Source organism: Epargyreus clarus, unplaced genomic scaffold (genome assembly GCF_041222505.1).
Source record: "Epargyreus clarus isolate Ecla_fem2 unplaced genomic scaffold, WU_Ecla_fem_2.2 ptg000032l, whole genome shotgun sequence".
NCBI classification, from domain to species: domain Eukaryota; kingdom Metazoa; phylum Arthropoda; class Insecta; order Lepidoptera; family Hesperiidae; genus Epargyreus; species Epargyreus clarus.
Window position 1 is genome coordinate 4,794,303 of NW_027332237.1, and position 20,475 is coordinate 4,814,777.

At 36.4% G+C, this 20,475-nt stretch overlaps 1 protein-coding gene across 1 annotated transcript in view; it reads right to left on the reverse strand.

Moving 5' to 3' along the window:
- LOC140755042 (uncharacterized) overlaps positions 1-14,401 on the reverse strand; it is a 110,520-nt gene extending 96,119 nt beyond the window's left edge. The window contains exon 1 of the mRNA XM_073090220.1: positions 13,810-14,401. The gene's annotated coding sequence lies outside the window, so the exon portion shown is untranslated. The remainder of the gene's footprint in view (positions 1-13,809) is intronic.
- Positions 14,402-20,475: the final 6,074 nt, after the last annotated feature.

Here is a 20,475-nt window from a genome sequence, read left to right on the forward strand (position 1 = left end):
ATCCGAAGCGACTTGATCACTAATCCGCACTAAGCAGCGTGATGGGATATGCTCCAGTAGTACCCCAGTTGTGGGAATACTGTCTCCGAGAGACTCATGCCCAGCAGTGGGACAAAAACACAGTGCAGCTAAACATATTCCATTATTTCTACATATTTGCTCGAGGGTTTAAAAATAAACTAGTCGAAATGTAACCTCTAACGTCTGAATTATAAATGAGTTTCTCTGTATTTTAATGCACCATAATGGAATTACTTTTCACCCCCCAAAGAACTAAAAACACAAGGAAAAATTACACGAAACATTACACAAAACTCAAAAGACATCAAACATTTTAAAGATTTAGCGTTGCTTTTAAATATAAAATGTTTTTCAAAATAAAAAAGGGGTTGGTTTATTTAAATTCACGAGGGCGTGTCGAGTGCTTGCATAATTGAGTCGGGGCAGAATTTTGTGGTAAATAATTTTCAGTGTTTTAAACCCTGAGTGCGGTTACAAATGCAATGTTTCTCTTATTAAAAACATTAGCAATGTACCGTATGTGCGTCATGCGTTATTTTAACTGCACTATTTGTAGGGTGACGAACTAAAAGTTCCTTTTTATGCTTTTGCTGTTAATTTTTACGGTTTTATCGTTTTTACCCTAAGTTTACGTCATATGTCCGTCTGTCCGTCTGTCTGTCACAGGGCTCTACCTATTGAACCGTAAAATATAGACATTTGCAATATTCATAGACATCCATAGACTAGCATAGTAGTATATACATATATTGCTATTGCGTCTATAACTACAAATACTAAATCCTTTATGTACTTGTTGGACTCATAGATTAGTGAGTCTCCTAGCTCGAACCGCCCGGCTAGCGACCCCGGGAAGGACGACGGTATGTGTGGTCGCATTCCGTCGTATACACCAGACGGTGTGGTGACACAAAGTCACCTAGGCGGAGCCCGACGGGGCAGTGCGCTGAGAGGACTCCGGTCGCGTTCCTTTGGAGATCCCGGAGTCCTCTACGCAGCGCGGAGGACGGCCACCGGGGGGGTTTTAGTGCGGTAAAAGTCCCACATAACCCCGTGTTGCTCCCACGACACCGGGTACCTTTTGAAGGTTTCCCCCACGAAAAGAAAAAAAAAAAAAAAAAAAAGATTAGTGAGTCTCCATGTACAAGTAGTCTTCATATTCCTAAAGTCGATCATAGACAGTTGTCGAACCCGAGAACTAAAATGCTCGCCTGTCAGCCTGTCAGTCAGTCCATATCTCAAATACGACTCTAATTTCATCTCTCTTATTCTGGGGTTGACTACAGTATCCTTACCAGGAGTTTTCAAAACATCCAACAATTTTACGTTACGTTTACTCAATCCATTATTCTGTTCCGTTTGCTTCAGTAGAACGAGTAAACGTAACAATAGGTAAGTGCTCAAGTCTTTTTGTCTACCTCACATTTTCGCAAAAAAGAGAGACAAAACATAGATCGCCATTTTGTCAATTTAGACATTTAATGTTACGTTACTGACACTATAGTTCTGATACAATCCGCTAGGGGCACTGATAGGAATTTGTATGGGCAAATACGTAAACAAATACCAAAACAGTCATATTTGTCAAAACGTAAAAACTCATGGTAAGGATGACGTAACGTAACAATAGGTAAGTGCTCAAGTCTTTTTGTCTACCTCACATTTTCGCAAAAAAGAGAGACAAAACATAGATCGCCATTTTGTTAATTTAGACATTTAATGTTACGTTACTGACACTATAGTTCTGATACAATCCGCTAGGGGCACTGATAGGAATTTGTATGGGCAAATACGTAAACAAATACCAAAACAGTCATATTTGTCAAAACGTAAAAACTCATGGTAAGGATGACTATGGGCGGCGGCCACTTACCATCAGATGAAGTGCATGTTCCTTTACTACTTTAGTTAAATTTATAATAACTTATAATAATTAATATTCGCCTTAAACGTACACTTACAACTATAGTAATTAGTCACTAATTATAACTAAGTAGGTACATTATCTTCGAACTATGTAAATGCTCAACAATTAAGCCTGATACATACCGGCATTTGCTAGGGAATTATCTCAATACAAATAACTCTTGACATTGAATGGTCAGTGTTAAACTCTCAGTAATTATAGTATAAATAAAAAATGAACTTTGTTTTGGTGGCATTTTTTCATATCGAGATAATAAGAACAATATTTCATGTTGATGTAAAAATCCAAAAAAGTATTGGCATTATTATATAGTGACCATTTTCAAATAAAACTGAAAGCAATACTGGCCACTACGAAATTGAGGCATATCAGTCACGGTCAGGAGTTGGATGGATGACCGCTAAGCAAAAATGTAGACGCGTTTTTGTACTTCAACTAATGATAACTCTAAAACCTAAACTTACTTACTATTACTGATAAAAAATCAACTTGACATTGTATGACAGACGTCTCGCCTTGAAGATAAAAATACGGATATGAAAAGCCGGAAAACGACTAAATTTTTTTTTAAGTAATTTAAATTCGTTTATTCTTGTTTATTTACTCAATCCTATCTCTCTTTATAAATACCTTTATGTCTATGAGGATTATTATAATTAGTGTTGTTATAAAAACGCGCTGCAGCACCTTGGACATTTTTTTGAATTATTTTTTAAATGACAGAAGTAGAAAACGGGCGTGAAGTCCATACGATGGTAAGCAGTAAGTAACTATGATCAACCCTAGATAGCGTTACATTCTTATCTGAGGTCAGTCATGATGCGTTGCCGTTCCTGAAGACTAGGATAATCGCCTCATGCGTAAGCATGGCGGAGTAAGGAGACATACTTTTCCGAGGCGTTCCAGCTTAACCCTCTTGTCCTTAGAATGTAATCTTACCTGGGGTAGATACCACATGCCCCTGGGCGGCAGTAGCCACTTACCACCAGGTGGACTGCATGCTAGTCTGCTACAACTATATTATAAAGAAAGTCAGCCAGCAGCCTCAACCTTCTACCGTAGCACAAAAACTGCTTCGCACTGGAAACGTGCAAGATGGTAAGAGTTGCTCCAGGTGTGTGGCTCCAAGGAACTATACTGATTCTACTACCTTTCACAAACACAGTTAACTGAGCATAGGTCTATCCCCGTTACTGAAGAAAGCCTAAAGCATCCCCCACACCCAGCCAAAAATACTATAGTGGCCAACCCGGATGTTTTCAAAATACCCATGAGGCATTTTAATATACAACGGGTATTACGATATGCGGCTTTAATTTCTTCTTGCCGACATTTCGATCCAGTTACAGGGATCGTGGTCACAGGGAAACTGCGGTGGGGAGAAACCGTTGACAAGCACTGGTGGGGTTAAACCGCCTGTGGTTTTTTATATATTCATACCTAAATATAAGGCAGACGGGCTACCTTATGGACAGCAGTCACCGTCGCCCATGGACATTTGCAACACCAGAGGAGTCGCCAAAGCATCGCCGGCTTTGCAGAGCTCTTTTTGCACCCTTCTTGAAAAGCTCAATGTCATAGCGCTCAGGGAATACCTCAGGTATACTGTCCGTTACTCAAAAAGTCTCAATTTGGCGGTAACGTCAAAAATCATACGCTCCAGAGGCATCCAGATCTAACAACTAGCGATATGATGGTCCATTACAAAAGATTTACAAGCCTTACATAAACGCGAGACAAATCACCAATTATCTTAATTTAAATCGAGCATTCTCGATTCCCACGTTTAAGAGTGTAGGTGCCACTACGTCATACCTTCGTGGCATTGTTCAGCAATCACTCCAGACCAATTGCTCTATTGTAGACTACCTTTGGTCGGACAGAACGGAAATCGCTAACGTGAAGTAGTAAAGTTGATATTGTTGTGACAATCGCTATTCTTGTACGTTGAATGAATCACAGTCAATGGACGACTTGCCTATCGTAGACGGATCGGTACTGGCATTCCGATCTGATTGTTTCAGGAAATTGTTACGATCTTGGATTTAAGTTCCTTACGCCCCTATTGTAATTATAAAATAATAATAATAGGAACTTTTTATAATTTTGTAATGATGTATTATGATATAGATATGTATATACATGTATGATGTAATAGCTAGGTATTATAATGTTACGAAATAATATACAATGTTAAAATATACCAATCGCATGCATTTTGATTATAAATTATTAATTATGCAGGAAATATGCATATTATTATGCAGGAAATAAAAGGTTTTTTTACTTTTTACTTTTATTTTTATTTTAAAGACCCGCGTGGCGGAGCGGTCACCATACCGGTCTGACGCACAAAGGGTCCCGGGTTCGATCCCCGGCCAGACAGATATCTAAATGATGAATTTAGATTTCTGTTTCTGGGTCTGGGTGTTTGTGTATTTGTCTATATGTGTGTTCATGGCACCCACGACACAGGGAATCCTAGTGTGGGGCTGTGAGTGTAGAAAGTGTTTATGTTTATTTTTATTTTATACGCTCCTATAATTGCAACACATTTTTACCTTGAATCAGAGTGTTGCAGGACTCTTATAAAACGAAGTGTTACAATTTAGTCCTTAAGGATTGCAACGCAGGTATAGTAATAGCAGAAACGAACATCTTCCTAAAGAATTCAGGAGCGCTATGACATAAAGTTATTCAAAACCTTAGAATAGCTTCATCATACATACGATTTATATAATACTAGCTGACCCGGGAAACGTTGTGTTGCCATATAAATAAAAAAAATTAAGGGTGAACAACCATTATCACTTAGGGGTATGAAAAATAGATAGTAGCGATTCTCAGACCTACTGAATATGCATATAAAATTTGGTGAACATCGGTAAAGCCGTTTCGGAGGAGTACGGAAACTAACATTGTGACACGAGAATTTTATATATAAGATACAAGACCGACGATGCTGGTGATTCGTTTGTCATTTCATTTCCTTACTACGTTGAATACCACCAGGTGTTTACACAAGTGCATCATAACCAGAGAAGTCCTGTATCAAGCTCCATTACACTGCTCCAAACTGGAGCTTGATAACCAGCCTGTGTTAGATATTGTTGAACCACTAATAAGACTTCCAGTAAGGTTTTTTATATAATATAGGAGTAGCAAACAAGTCCATCTAATGGTAAGTGGCTACTGCCGCCCATGGACACCAGTAATCAACCCTAGATAGGATTAGATTCCTACCCAAGGTCGGCCACAGATGCGCCGCTACCCCTAAGGACTAAGCAGGAACGGCTCAGAAAAATGTCTCTCTTACGTCACCCTTCAAACCATAACACAGCAGCACTTAACACTGCTGTTACGAGAGAAATAGGTGTGGCGGTGGTGCCGCCGGAGTCGAACCTTAAAGAGTTCCACCAATAAGACTTCCAGTACTTAACAATCGCTATCGAATTAGCATCAAAGTATTATCTTCCGAAGCGTAAAGTTAAATAGAGCCACAAGCCACCCACCTAAATCCCAATCGTGCCGACATTGCCCAACTTTGTAGATTAGTTACGACCTACACAAGCTTCTACGCGTGGATTTCATTTACTCGTACAGTCGTATCCTAATTTGTCCAATACTAGAACACTCTGTTTTAATGTTGTCTATTTATTAAAGCTAAAGATTAACCTGTTTCCCTGTAAAGTTCACTAATTTATGTTCCTTTCTATAATATAAGAGTAGCAGTCGAGCATGCAGGCGGCTGATGGTAAGTGGCTACTGCCGCCCATGTAACATTTTTTTTTTTTTTTTTGTTTTCTTGTCTTCATATTTTATCGGATTCCTACATCTTATGTTATTATTTGACTGTAATTCTATTCCTTGTAGTCTGCTCCACCTCTAACTTCGCACACCCTATCCTGCTTTCCTTATTTGTCCTTTTCTCTTTTCCATGCATAGGTTGTCTGGAAGAGATCGCTGCTTAGCGATAAGCCCTCCTATTGCATACTGTTTTAACCTTAATGAATACTACTGTTAAATTCTACTGTAAGTGTGCAATAAAGTGTATTCTATTCTATTCTATCCTATCTGTTGTCAACCCCAGATAGACTAAGCTGGAACTCTCAGATAACTAAGCTGGAGCCTCAGAAAATATCATATCCGAAATTAATAATCATGGATTGCTTTAAGGGTGCAGGAAAGCATCAAAATAAAACGACTGTAAACTAAAGAATTATTATACAAATAAAAAACCCGACTACTAAAAAAACTACTGTCTATGATACTACCATAACAAAAACGAAGTCAACGCCATCTCATATGTTAAAATCCATCAAGCCGTTTGGGCTTTAAGCCGTGCCAAACAATGAAACATACGTACGCCCGAAAAGCACGTACATTACCCTCCGCAGTCGGCTAAAACTGAAGAGTATGACAAACCGATATCGCAATGAGCGTAAAATTAGTAATACGGTTCGGTCTGCACGGACGTTCTTGCCACGAACGTGCAAGATGTGGAATGAACCTTCTCCTGGGGTATTCCCAGAGCGCTATGACATGGGGCTCTTCAAAAAAGGTGCAAGGAGCTCTCCTTCAAAGCCGGCGATGCAATGGCGACTCTTCTGGTGTTGCAAATGTTCATAGGCGACGTTGACTACTTTCCATCAGGTAGCACGTCTGCTTTATAAAAATACGCTTAGCCTAATTAGACATAACCTACTTATTATTAACGACCACCAGTAGTACACCGAAAGCCGTAACTAGGATTATCAGTAACCAACAAGAACAAGTTGATGACTATGAAAACATTTTCCGCATTCGTACGTGTGCTATCTCTAAGAACAAACAGGAAAAAACATAAGTTCTACTTATACTTTAATTAATGCCTAGAATAGAGATAAAAGGGCTGCCTTACACTAGCCCTACAATAGGATTTACATACAAAGACTAGTGTAAAACTGAAACCAAGAACGGAAATGTAATTTATCATTCAGTTGTCTGTCTGACCGAGAATCGAACCTGGACCTATGTACGTGTTAGTCCTATACGTAGGTAGCTTATCACCGTCCACGAGAAGGGATAGATATAAACTTAATTTAATTTATGAATGCTTATATAGTAAACATGAGCTGTCAATATAACAAACTCCATAAAATAATGAATGAAAAGGGATTTTTACTTATATTTATACCTATAAATAAGTATAATATCATAAGTAGGTAGTTTATAATGGTAAAAGTAATTATACACACAACAGTATATACCTACATTAAAAAAAATATACTACTCGTATATCGTTTGTTCACTCTTTAAATAATATTTTTGTAGAATTCTTCAAAAAAATATTCACTTGTTAAACGTCGACATAAATACGTGACATTTTAATGTTTTCGATAGCCTACTTCTCCATATTATTTTATACACAATGTATCGATTTTCATGCCTATTTGAATATATGTTACTTTAAATATATTATTCATAGCCCTTATTTGGTATGCGACTTGATTGAGTGGCAGACTTTTTATACAGTATTACGTTACCGATGTAGTGAATTTGTCTAACTATTTATAAGCAATCCCTATTATGAATTATTCTTTAATAACCTGACTAACCATTTGCAATGACTATCATGTGACCATATCACGATCACATACTTAACACATGACCTAAAAGCGACACAAATGAACTCGCGAAAGCTTGTAGAATGTTTAAGTAGAGAAATAGCATTTTTCAGTAATAACAGTCAATTGGATTCCTCGTCATGGTTTTCATAGATGTCATTTAATTTGGCCGAGAATCGAACCCACTACTTAGACTTTTCACAACGCTTTCTACGATATGTAAGTCGCTAAAATCGGTTAAAGGTGGATATTCTGGATAAACCACTGAATAAAATTAATTGTCATTCAACATATTACATTTATTAACATTTAATTATCAAATAGTATAATTATTTAACAATTAACTTTACTATACAGGGTGAATTTTTAAAACGGGCCTTCAGGGCCAAATCCGAAACTATAAGGATTAGCGAAAAATGCTGAAAGGAGTTACGAGGCCGATTTTGATAAAAACTAAAACTGCATCATTAGTTTTTTAAAATATCTTTTTCCCTAGCCGGGAATCGAACGAGTTCATTTTTGAAAAAAATACACCCTCTATATTATTCCACCATCTGATAGTGTCGCTTATAAGGATCAAATTCTGGGATGTAATGTTATGTGACAAATCAAAGGAAAAGGAAAATTTTGAAGAAAATACATATTTTTCCATACATTGCCATACTAATCCTTAAGGATTATACATAACAAATGATTTATGTGTAATTCTTTAGAAACATACGTCAGTCGTACCATTGAAGAATTTGTTGGTTAATCAACTAATTATTCGATGTTATAACCATGACATACGGCTTAGTATGAATAAGTAATAGTTTGGCAAGTAAATTACCGCCGTTTTTAGGATTTATTTTTAATAAAAATAGATAAGTGATTAAATAGTAAATTGTTATTGTTTGTTGTTTATAACTACGTTTCAACAGTAAATATAATTTTCTATATCTCTTTGTTTAGTTATCACTCGGATTTGACTCGAAAAAGACATTCTCGCAAATTGTCAATTTTACATCTGTATTAAACGAAACTCGGCCCATAGCAAGTTAAATCTATTATAATGGTCCTAAAAGTAACCTTAACTAAGTCGGACATAAAAATGTAAATTCTTGAAGAACAAAACGTCCATTTCGAATGATTTGAAACATTGAGCCAAAAAATTGTTAATACGCGAAATGTTTAAATTGATGAATGGCGGGAACTTAACTGCCAAAAGTAATATAAAAAATATGTATTTTCTTAAAATTGAGGCTTTTCCTTTAGTTTGTCATTTATCTGTCATTTTAATTAAAAAAGACAAACCCACTGAGTTTCTTACCGGATCTTCTCAGTAGAGGTCGCGTTCCGATCCGGTAGTAGTTTAAGAAAATATTGTAACTGACAATTTGTAAGTGCCGCCGTTGGCCTATACAAAATAAATATATTTCATTTCATTTCATTTCATCATTACTTCCCAGATTTTGATCCTTATAAGCAACACTATCAGATAGTGGAATAATATAGAGGGTGTATTTTTTTTCAAAATGAACTCGTTCGATTCCCGGCTAGGGAAAAAGTTATTTTAAAAAAGTAATGATGCAGTTTTAGTTTTTATCAAAATCGGCCTCGTAACTCGTCTCAGCATTTTTCGCTAATCCTTATAGTTTCGGATTTGGCCCTGAAGGCCCGTTTTAAAAATTCACCCTGTATACTACAGATATACCTATTTTAATGAATTAGAAGACTTGAATGTCCAACTGCCCCCGATGGATTGAATGTAGTTGAAGCCAGATAGGATTGATGTATTTGTTACCTGAGAAGCGTTCCTTTATCTACTCGTAAGTTGTGTTCGAGTGTGGTGGCCTTACCATTCAAATTAAGATACATCAGGGCTTAAAATGTCATTGTAACCCAAAAAATAGATGGCAATTTTTCTATTGTCAGAGGTAATATGTTATTCCCTACTTAACCGGTCCAATCAGTACAGTTCGACTGTGAAGGTGCCACCGTTAAACATATGTCTAGCGCGAGTGGTTCTTGTTTTGTGTGAGTGTTAGTCTCGGAAGTTGCAAAACATCGGTGATTGGCTCCGGTAGAATCCCTATTCTGTGATTATGGAGTTGGTTATTAATGTGATTGAAATGGACTACATACTCGTTTACCGCTTCAATTTTATTTAAGCCTATTTTGAAGCTGTAAAAATGCAGTCCACCTGATAATAAGGTGCTACTGCCGCCCATGGACATCTGTAATCAACCCCAGATAAGATTAGATTTCTATCTGAGGTCGGCCACAAATACGCTACTCCTGATGACTATGCTGAAACGCCTCGGAAAAGTATGTCCTTAACCACACCTTTCAAACCACAGCAGCGCTTAACACTACTGTTATTATGTAGAAATATGTGTGGCGGTGGTGCCGCCTAAGTCAAACCACAAAGGGTTTTACCACCTTCGAAATAGAAGCACTGCTTATATCTGAATTTTTTAGGCTTTTAAAAACTATTGAATACTATATAATATTTCTATGCGGTAAAGCCAATGAAAACATATGGTTTATAAATATCTCTACCGGCGACAACATACGCTTTTATTAAAGCCATTTGTTAATTCCTTAACTAGTTTGATTGGTCCATACATTACGTACCCTGTATTTATCATCCATCACTTAGTCTCAGATCTATTAATTGTCCGCAGAACTCTGTCATTGCACTTTTAGTATACAGGGTGAATTTTTAAAACGGGCCTTCAGGGCCAAATCCGAAACTATAAGGATTAGCGAAAAATGCTGAAAGGAGTTACGAGGTCGATTTTATTTTAAAAAATATGTATTTTCTTAAAATTGAGGCTGTTCCTTTAGTTTGTCATTTATCATTACTTCCCAGATTTTAATCCTTATAAGCAACACTATCAGATAGTGGAATAATATAGAGGGTGTATTTTTTTTCAAAATTAACTCGTTCGATTCCCGGATAAGGAAAAAGATAATTTAAAAAACTAATGATGCAGTTTTAGTTTTTATCAAAATCGGCCTCGTAACTCCTTACAGCATTTTTCGCTAATCCTTATAGTTTCGGATTTGGCCCTGAAGGCCCGTTTTAAAAATTCACCCTGTATATCTGTAGTATACAGGGTGAATTTTTAAAACGGGAATAACATATTACCTCTGACAATAGAAAAATTGCCATCTATTTTTTGGGTTACAATGACATTTTAAGCCCTGATGTATCTTAATTTGAATGGTAAGGCCACCACACTCGAACACAACTTACGAGTAGATAAAGGAACGCTTCTCAGGTAACAAATACATCAATCCTATCTGGCTTCAACTACATTCAATCCATCGGGGGCAGTTGGACATTCAAGTCTTCTAATTCATTAAAATAGGTAACACCGAATATCCTTAGAAAAATCCTGTAAGTATGGTACATTAAAACTGTTTGATGGAATATCGCCTTTAACCGAAATTTCTGCTGAACCAAATTCAGCCCCAGAGGAGTAACTTCACAGCCATTTTCCTTGCCGTTGCAACCTAATCCTCTTATCGGAATGCCTCACCAACAAAATTCAAGCAAATTTGGACTTCCTGGATTAATTCTACGTCTGCGGGTCGGTTGACTCGGCAAAAGCAATTTATGACCGTCACAAATCAATCTTAAGCCAAAATGTCAAAAGCTGTCTTTTATCAAGCGCTGGGGGGCTACTACCATCTCCTCAAACAATATCATTTCAATCATACTTTTACTTGTTTTGCAGGAAATTTAACTTTTTAAGCAAAATATGACAATTTTAGTTGGTTTTATACAACGGATAAGCGAAAAATTAATAAAGGTTTAAGTTTGTTCAACTGTGTATGACGGAATATTTTACTGTTTTAAGGAGGAAATAAAACTTTCCTGAACTATGATGGTTTTTAAAGATGGTGGTAGGCCCCCTGATGTATTTTAGTTTGAAAGACGTGGTAAGAGCACAGATCTGTATCTATATCTGTGGGTAAGAAGCACTTAATTAGGTTACCGCAAAAACACCACCTACCAATTGGTGCAGCAACGTATCTGTGATCAACATCCATGAACGACTTTGCTTAAACATACTCGTTTGTTTTAATAAATAGTTCAGTCTAAAATCAAATATGTAATATCTTCAAGAATATTCTGAAAAATGATACATTAAAAATGTTTGATGGAATATCGCCTTTAACCGAAATTTCTGCCGAACCAAATTCAGCCCCAGAGGAGTAACTTCACAGCCATTTTCCTTGCCGTTGCAACCTAATCCTCTTATCGCAATTCCTCACCAACAAAATTCAAGCAAATTTGGACTTCCTGGATTAATTCTACGTCTGTGGGTCGGTTGACTCGGCAAAAGCAATTTATGACCGTCACAAATTAATCCTAAGCATAAAAGTCAAAGGCCGTCACTTTGTGCGATCATATAATCCGGTAGAGTTGCTCTACCATCTATGAAATGCATTTTATGATCAACTATTGCTAGAAATGTATGAGTTTAGACTGCTATTATTGCGGTATATATTGGCCACTTACGATAGGGTGTTTTAATAATATAACTTAATGTCGATAGATAGGATTCATAACTACATATATAAAATTGTAAAACAAAGATATTTTTAAAATGAATTATAAGTCTTAATTTCTGCACAACTCGTCATTTTACATTCGTCGCTTAATAAATAAATAAAATATTTTATCGTATTCATCGTAGTATAATAAAAAGAAATATTTAATATTTTCAATACTGTGGATGTATATTGTAGGTACTTCTTTGTTACAGAATTAAGTTTCCATTTATATCCACAGGTTCAAAGAATAAACGTATTATTATCATATAGATCATTCGTAGAACACAAAATTCAATATAAAAACAATAATAAAATTTACCAAATACTTTTCATACGATAACATCACTCCCAAAATAATACGTACTCAAATAAATGTAAAACACATGACTGATGGAAAGGTGGTATGATTATGCTGATAAGAACACTTGAGTTTAAATCTAAAGTGTTTAATAAGATTATTTACCTCGTGCTCAGTATTAATCAAATTGAGAAATTATGACGTTTTTAAATGTAGTAAAGTTTACCTGTAGTAAAATTTTGTGAAGCACCCGTACAAATTTAATTTCGATATATTTAAACATATACATACACTTGAAGGTGGTACAACCCTTTGTGGTTCGACTCCGACGTCACCACTGCCACACCTACTTCTGCCTAATAACAGCAAGCAGTATTAAGTGCTATCATCTGCTATTATCGATTGCTGTGGCTCCTGCCGCCTATGGTCATCAGCAGTCAAACCCAGGTAAGATAAGATTCCTACCTAAGGTCGGCCACAGATGCGCCGCTATCCCTGAGGACTAAGCTGGAATACTTCAGAAAAGTATGTCTTCCTTACCACATCCTTTAAACCAAAACACAGCAGCGTTTAACACTGCTGTTTAATAACAGCTACCTACAACTACAACTGCTTAATGGCAGAAATAGGTGTGGTTATGGTGCCGCCTGAGTTGAACCACAGAGTTCAACCATTTTTAAGCCAAACCTTCTAACTTACTCCTCATGTGTAGTGAAGCATTAGTGGCCAATTTCAAGCAGGGAATCCTTTTACGTCACCACACCACCATAAAAATAATACATGATTCTTTGCTACTTCGATTGTTATAATAATCCAAGGACCGGCGTCATTTGCGTAACCTCATACTCATTTGCAATACATCGGCGCCACACTCAAGCCCTTCACTTACCCGCTAACTTTCTATTTTAACTAATTATTTAAATCGACTACTTAGCATTCTGTTTATAATTATCTAATGAATGACTTAGCATTTGTTCGAGTAGTGCAATTAATGATAACGTGACACTACAATATTTACAAAGACAGTTTCTTATCGTAAGGTTATGAGGTTTTATTCTGACGTACGAGTAGCTCAGGTAGTTTAGACTATTGTTCTGTAAAAACTAAATAATCTAAATATTAAATGATAAAAATTAGTGTCGATGCTTAAAATTAGTGTCGATGCTGAAAATATAACAACTCTATATAACTCTGTAATAACTAAGAGTAATTTTTACCACAAATAAAATTAGGCACGTAATATTTATGTTTATTACTACACTTTTAGAACGCATAATTTTATAACATTTTAAGTAAATCGGAAATACATAGTTTCGTCCAAATAAAAACGTCGAAGCCTAAATGTTTTACATAGAGCCTTATTAATGTGAAGAACAGTACAAAATAAAATTTAGTAGACAAAAACTTACCCTCTGTCCAGCTTAGTTGTCAAATTCTTGAAAGTCGTCGCTGCTGATATGTGAGATGACTTCGAAATATCTCCTAAATTTCTACTACTTTAAATAGGAACTTAAAAGTTACAATAGACTAAGGATCTATCGAGAAACGGAGCTTTTTCTTGAAAACTTTCATTTTTCTCTTCACAAACGGATCCACCGTGACACTATTTAAACTTGGAACGTCAAAATGTCAGTATTCAAAATGTTGTTTCACTCCTAAAAATCCTTTAGAGCGTAACTGGCCGAAAATTTAAAATCCGTGCCGGCCACCAAAAAAGCCATTTGCCTTGTGGTCGAATAGAAAACTTTCGCGGCAAAATTCAAAAATAGAACGGCCGTACGTCACCCGGCCAAAATGGCGACACGCGGGGCCGTCAAAGGAAACAGGACTGCTATTTTCACCGTTCCTTGCTACGTATTATTTATTTCTATTGGAAAATTAGCCTTTAATGGCCGGATTGGTGCGTAACGGGCTATAAGACGGTATGCCCACGCGAACTTGCTCGCGGGCGACTGAACGCGCAATCCTTTTCGACGTCAAATGTTCTGCTTAATAATTTAAGACTGCTCCGTACACGATATAGGGCTCTCTATATGGCAGATCTCTGGTGTCACTTAATATGTACATTCGCAGAAGGAATTATATAGCACGGCTACAACGCGTGATGCTAGATTTTTATCATTGAGCATGTAGGAATACATAATACCTTTATGATGTCTTATTGACGATGCTTTTCTTAAAATAGTATATTCAATGTATGCACATACAGAATGATGTAAAGATTCCAAAGTTCTAATGATATTTACATGAACAGTGTCAAATAGTTGTTTAACTATTCATATTATACATGTTATGTTTTTATTAAACTATGTAAAATAATATCATTAAATTGAAAATAATATAAGTACGATGTTTATCTTTTAATTGTCCTTCCTTCCTCATGCCTACTATTTTATAACACAATGACTTTCTGTTTGTCTAGTTTTATTATATTACTAACTACTACAATTACTAACTACTTGTATTATATTAAATATCTATTAACAAATAATTTATGATCACAGATACAAAAAATATTGGTATCAGTAATAATAAAAATTTAAACATAATAATATCTGAAATAATATCACAAAGCTAACGATTGCTGTCAAGTACTACGTTACATCTTCATTACCAAGTATAAAATGAAATTATAGTTGTAATTTTATTGTAAAAATCCCGATGGTGGTTATAACAACTCCATACGGTATCCCGATATAGGATTTATAGTGTCGTGTCTCAATAATTTTATTGTACACTTAGACTGCGCCGCCTACATCTTAGTCTTTGTTCTGTGACCATTATAGTAGAAATTTGTTCGTTCAGACACATTCCTGTTACGTTCAAACGATTTTATCCTGTTGAACAGTGGTTCCCAAAGTGGTTGGTGTCCCCCTTGGCGTCGATATCGCTTTCCTAGCGGTCGAAATAAACGAAAACTGATTTTAGGGGTCGCTGTCTAAAAATCGACTCGTATTAATTGACATAAAACTCTTACTTGAAATCCACTTTTACGGACTCACCGATATTAAAACTTCACGAGGTACATTCAATACACAGATTTTTTTGCTTTTATTTGTTTACTTTGCAATTTTAATGTTTTTTCTTAGAAATACAATTTCTTATTTAAATATTTTATGTAATTCATATTATTAATGATTATACTGGTTTTAACTGAATTTTGTGTCCATATAATTTGATAAATTTTGATGACCAAATGTCAAATTTACTCACTTATACAAACCGCGAAGTTTTTAAATTGTACTCGTATTATGTATCAATAGGAAAAAAACCTAAATATTAGAGTAATTTGGCTATGGAGGTCTGAGGTATCAGTTAATTTTAGAAAAGGGGGTCGCTTGCGCACCATAGTTTGGGAATCGCTGTAAAACTTACGATGGGTACCTTGTTCATCTCCCACCTTCGCGTTCGGCTTTTATGGAGCGCCTTTCCGAGAAGAGGCCTGTAGGTCAATAATCGATGCAGTGTGTGGTTAAAACAAAAACAATATTATTCATGAAAGGGAAGCAAATGTCTCTTTAGTTTCTTTATTAACTGGACAGGAATAAAACCTGTTAGTCTCCTTTATATTATGTTTCGTTGATCTTACAGCATTTTTAATGCAATAAATATACGTAAGTTTAGTAATGCAGAAAGGAGTTAAAGATAGTTTGCGGTTCCTCTGGACTCTTTTTATATAATATAGAAGTAGCAGACGAGCAGTCCATCTGATGGTAAGTGGCTATTGCCGCCCATGGACATCTGCAATCAACCCCAGATAGCATTAGATTCCTACCTGAGGTCGGCCACAGAGGCGCCGCTACCCCTGAAGACTAAGCTGGAACGCCTCGGAAAAGTATATCTTACCATACCCTTTAAACCGGAACACAGCAGCGCTTAACACTACTGTTAATGGCAGGAATAATGTTAATAGGCAGAAATTGGTGTGGCGATGGTACCGCTGGAGTCGAACCACAAAGGGTTCTACCATCTTTATAACATGGGAGGTCTTAATAAGTAAAATGTACACATACACACACACACACAAACACAAATAATTACAGATACACCCAGACCCAGGAATCCTGGAGCTATTGCGCAATAAAAACGCAAAACCAACCAACCAACCAATAAAGATGTCCAATAAATTGGAATCTGCAAATTGCATTGGCCTAGCTGAAATATGTATTTGTATCTAAAAATAACTTGCTCTATAGAGTACCCATATGAAGTCCCCCGCATGACGGACCGGTCACCATACCGGTCTGACACGCAAAGGGTCCCGGGTTCGATCCCCCGCCAAACAGATATCTGAATGATGACTTTAGATATCTGTTCTCGGTTTGGGAGTTTCTGTATTGGTCGTGTGTGTCCATGGCATGTTTTGTTTTGGTTTGAAGGATATGATACATGAAGTAGTTCTATTTAGTTTAGTTTAGGGGTAAAACAAATCGACGAATAATATTGGATTGAATCCTATCCTACTAAGACTCTAAATAGTGATGTGACTGCTTACCATCAGATACTTACTAACAAGATTAGATTTCTATCTTACGTTGGCCACAGGTGCTACCCCTAAGAATAAAGTTGGAACACCTTAGTTAAGTACATCTCTTACCCCCCTTTAAATCGGAACTCAACACTTAATATTGCTGTTATCAGACAAAAATCGCCACACCTATTTCTGCCTCATAACAGCAGTGTTAAGCGCTGCTGTGTTCCGGTTTGAAGGGTGTGGTAAGGGAGACATACTTTTTCGAGGCATTCCAGCTTAGTCCTCAGGGGTAGCGGCGCATCTGTGGCCGACCTTAGGTAGGTATATCTAATCCTATCTGGGGTCGATTACAGATGCTCATGGGCGGCAGTAGCCACTCACCATCAGGTGGACTGCAAGCTCGTCTGCTACTCTCATATTATAAAAAAAATAGGTGTGGCAGACTAGCAGTGCCTCCGGAGTCGAATCATACGGAGTTCTACCACCTGTAAGTTTATGGGGACTAAATCGGAACGCCTCAATATTCGCCTCACGCCATCGCATGTCTTAAGCCAGAGAGCAATATCTGATTACATTTAATAATAGTAATAAGTTTCTTCAAAAGATAAGATAATTGTCACTGATTGAGATAACGTCGTCTTGGATGCAGTTTTTGCTTCTTTGGTTGATATTTGGAATAATTAAGAAGGGAAGAGAGAGAATTAAAGCCAGATTTGTACTTCCAAGAACACAATGATACGATAATATTCAGTGGATAGATTTAACTGTAAAAGTTTAAATTGACTGTTAAGATAAACGAGGTAACACACATCACCATTGATTGTTGACAGTCGATGGCCACTGGTGGTGTCTTTGGACAACAGTCTGGAACGGTCGTTAACGACATGACGACAATCGATTATAGTCGACAAGTGTCGCTGATAATAGGTGACGACGGTCTCTAACCTAACCTAACCCCAAACGACGAGGAACTGCAATAGTTGACGATTTAGCTGACGACAATCGGCGAGGTTATTTCGACATAAGCTATCGCTCATTTATTAGCTCTCTAAGGTAGGATAAACTTAAGATACGAAACACAGATATGGTGTCATCGTACACGTACACTTCCTTAATTAGTCTCATTTTAGTACGTTTCCTAATAATTTGTTGGAGTTTACTCCTTAAGAAACGATTTGAGTTATAAGGCCCGGTACGGAAATTTTATGAGGAGTAAAATCAAGTGTAACACGAAAAGTTGAGGCGTAACGTAGAAAGAGACAAACATATATATCTGTAGGATTGAACGTGTAAAAGAATGAGATGGAATGTTATTACAATCATCATATCCTCTCAAAAAGGAAGTAGCGTTTTTAACCAAAATATGAATCAAGAGTGCTTTTATTAATTTAAAATACAGTAAGTTCAAATCCCATATGAAAGTAATTATTACAATAAAAATAATTAGCAATATATAAAACATTAAAACGTCATTAACTAATTTGTTTACATTTTTGCATAAATTAAGTTATAGGTTTGATCATTTATAAACACTGTGAAAAATATGAACATTGGCGCCATAATATGATTAACAATCTTTTATGAACGTTTTTAAAGAAGAGTAACATATAAAATCAGTAAGCAATTGAATAAGATATAATATTAGCAAAATAAGTTTTTAACATAAAAAGGCTTTTGTAAGTTACTGATATATTAATTTAACTTATAAAAATGGATGCATTATTGATCAGCACCATCTATCAACGATAAACGGGCAAAATCAAAACAGTATTATTTAATATTTATTATAGAATTATTGCTAATGAATTATGTTCAAAATAAGTTATATAAAATTAGCAATACGTTTTAAATGAATTCTAGAATTATAAAACATTCAGAAACAATCCAAATTACATATAATAACATGTTTATTGAGTCTCATATAAATTGCATCCGTAAATTGCAACAAGGATATTTTATAGATGGCAAAGAAATTATAATTATTAAGTTTTAAGTTATAAAACGTTTAACATTGTTTTAAATATAAATAATTATATTATATTAAAATTTACTTTAATATAAACAATTATATTAAGTTACCATTATAATATTTGGAACCAAAATACATAGATTGATAAACTTGCAAACTTACAATTTATAAAACTTGCCACTAGATGGCGCTATTATACCCATGCGACCATATATACATCTATATACAACGTACATAAACAGCAACCTAACCATCAAGTTTTAATGTTTTGATTTTAAAGTTTTCTTGTACTTCTATGCATTGATACGTGTATTTTTATGTACTATTAAACAAATCATCAAGTGATTAAAATTGAAAAAATATTTGAAAATATGCAAGAAATTGATTTAGATGATAATGAAGAAGAATCCAAAAAACACATGGATGCGGTTAATTGGTAAGCTTATCGTTTACATTTATGAATAATATACATTTTAAATACGAACAGCTAGATCTTTTATTTAGTGTTTTTATTATTATTATTTTTAATTAATTGATTAAATATAAAGGTGTAACACTAATATCAGAAGTAGAAGCCATGGTAATGCGTGGGTAGGCGGGCGAGGAAACCAGGACACACAAATGAACACAACGATTTACAAATCACTACACACAGTACTTTTTATTCAGTCACTTATTACCTACTTAAATTTAACAAAATGGACAAGTTATTTAATTTCACGTTCCACCAGAACACGTGAGGCGCGTGCGCTCCCGCCAAAAGTGACATTTCCCTTTCTTACTTTTTTTAAATACCGAAACGTTATGGCCGCCTCCTCAGCGCTCGGTGTTACGTCACTTGTCAAACGATAATGCAAAAATCACAATAGTCCGCACTACTGCCATCTATCGATCATTGAGAAAATCTCAATGCGCCGTCACGGCCAACCCTGACTGTCGCACGTCCTCGTGCGATTAGTTGTCTCGACTGGAGTCACCTGGAAAGTATAATAATGTCATTAGTATTCGCTCGACCGTTCCTGACATAAAGGATCCATCATAAAATTCCCCCTTAATCATGTAACCACCTAATAAAAGCTACAGACCTACAATTCCATGGTGTGGGTCGGGCACATGAAGCCCCTTCAACCAGCCCTTAATAGCTTCTAATTGGGTACCAGGCATCTGGCCCCTGTAACCCGCCTACTGTAATTATTCTGCGTGAACTGGGCACACTTGGCCCCTTCGATCAGCGTTTACCCACCCTATGGCGTGGACTGGGCATACTCGGCCCTTACGACCAGCCTCGCAAAACTCCGGGACGTGGACCGGGCATACGCGGCCCTTACGACCAGCCTCACACAACTCCGGGACGTGGACCGGGCATACGCGGCCCTTACGACCAGCCTCACACAGGTCTGCGGCGTGAATTGGGCGTACACGGCCCTTGCAAACAGCCACCATTGGCGTGAATCAGGCATTCTAGGCCTTTTCAATCAGCCACTACATTAACATCATAATTGTGCGAAATCCTCATTTGCTACCAATAGTTAAATCTGTATCTACTTTAAGCGTTGTGGTTCTTTCTAACAGTGTCCAATGTAATGCTAAAACGATGAATAGACACTACCATGCAAGAACTCACCTTGTTTT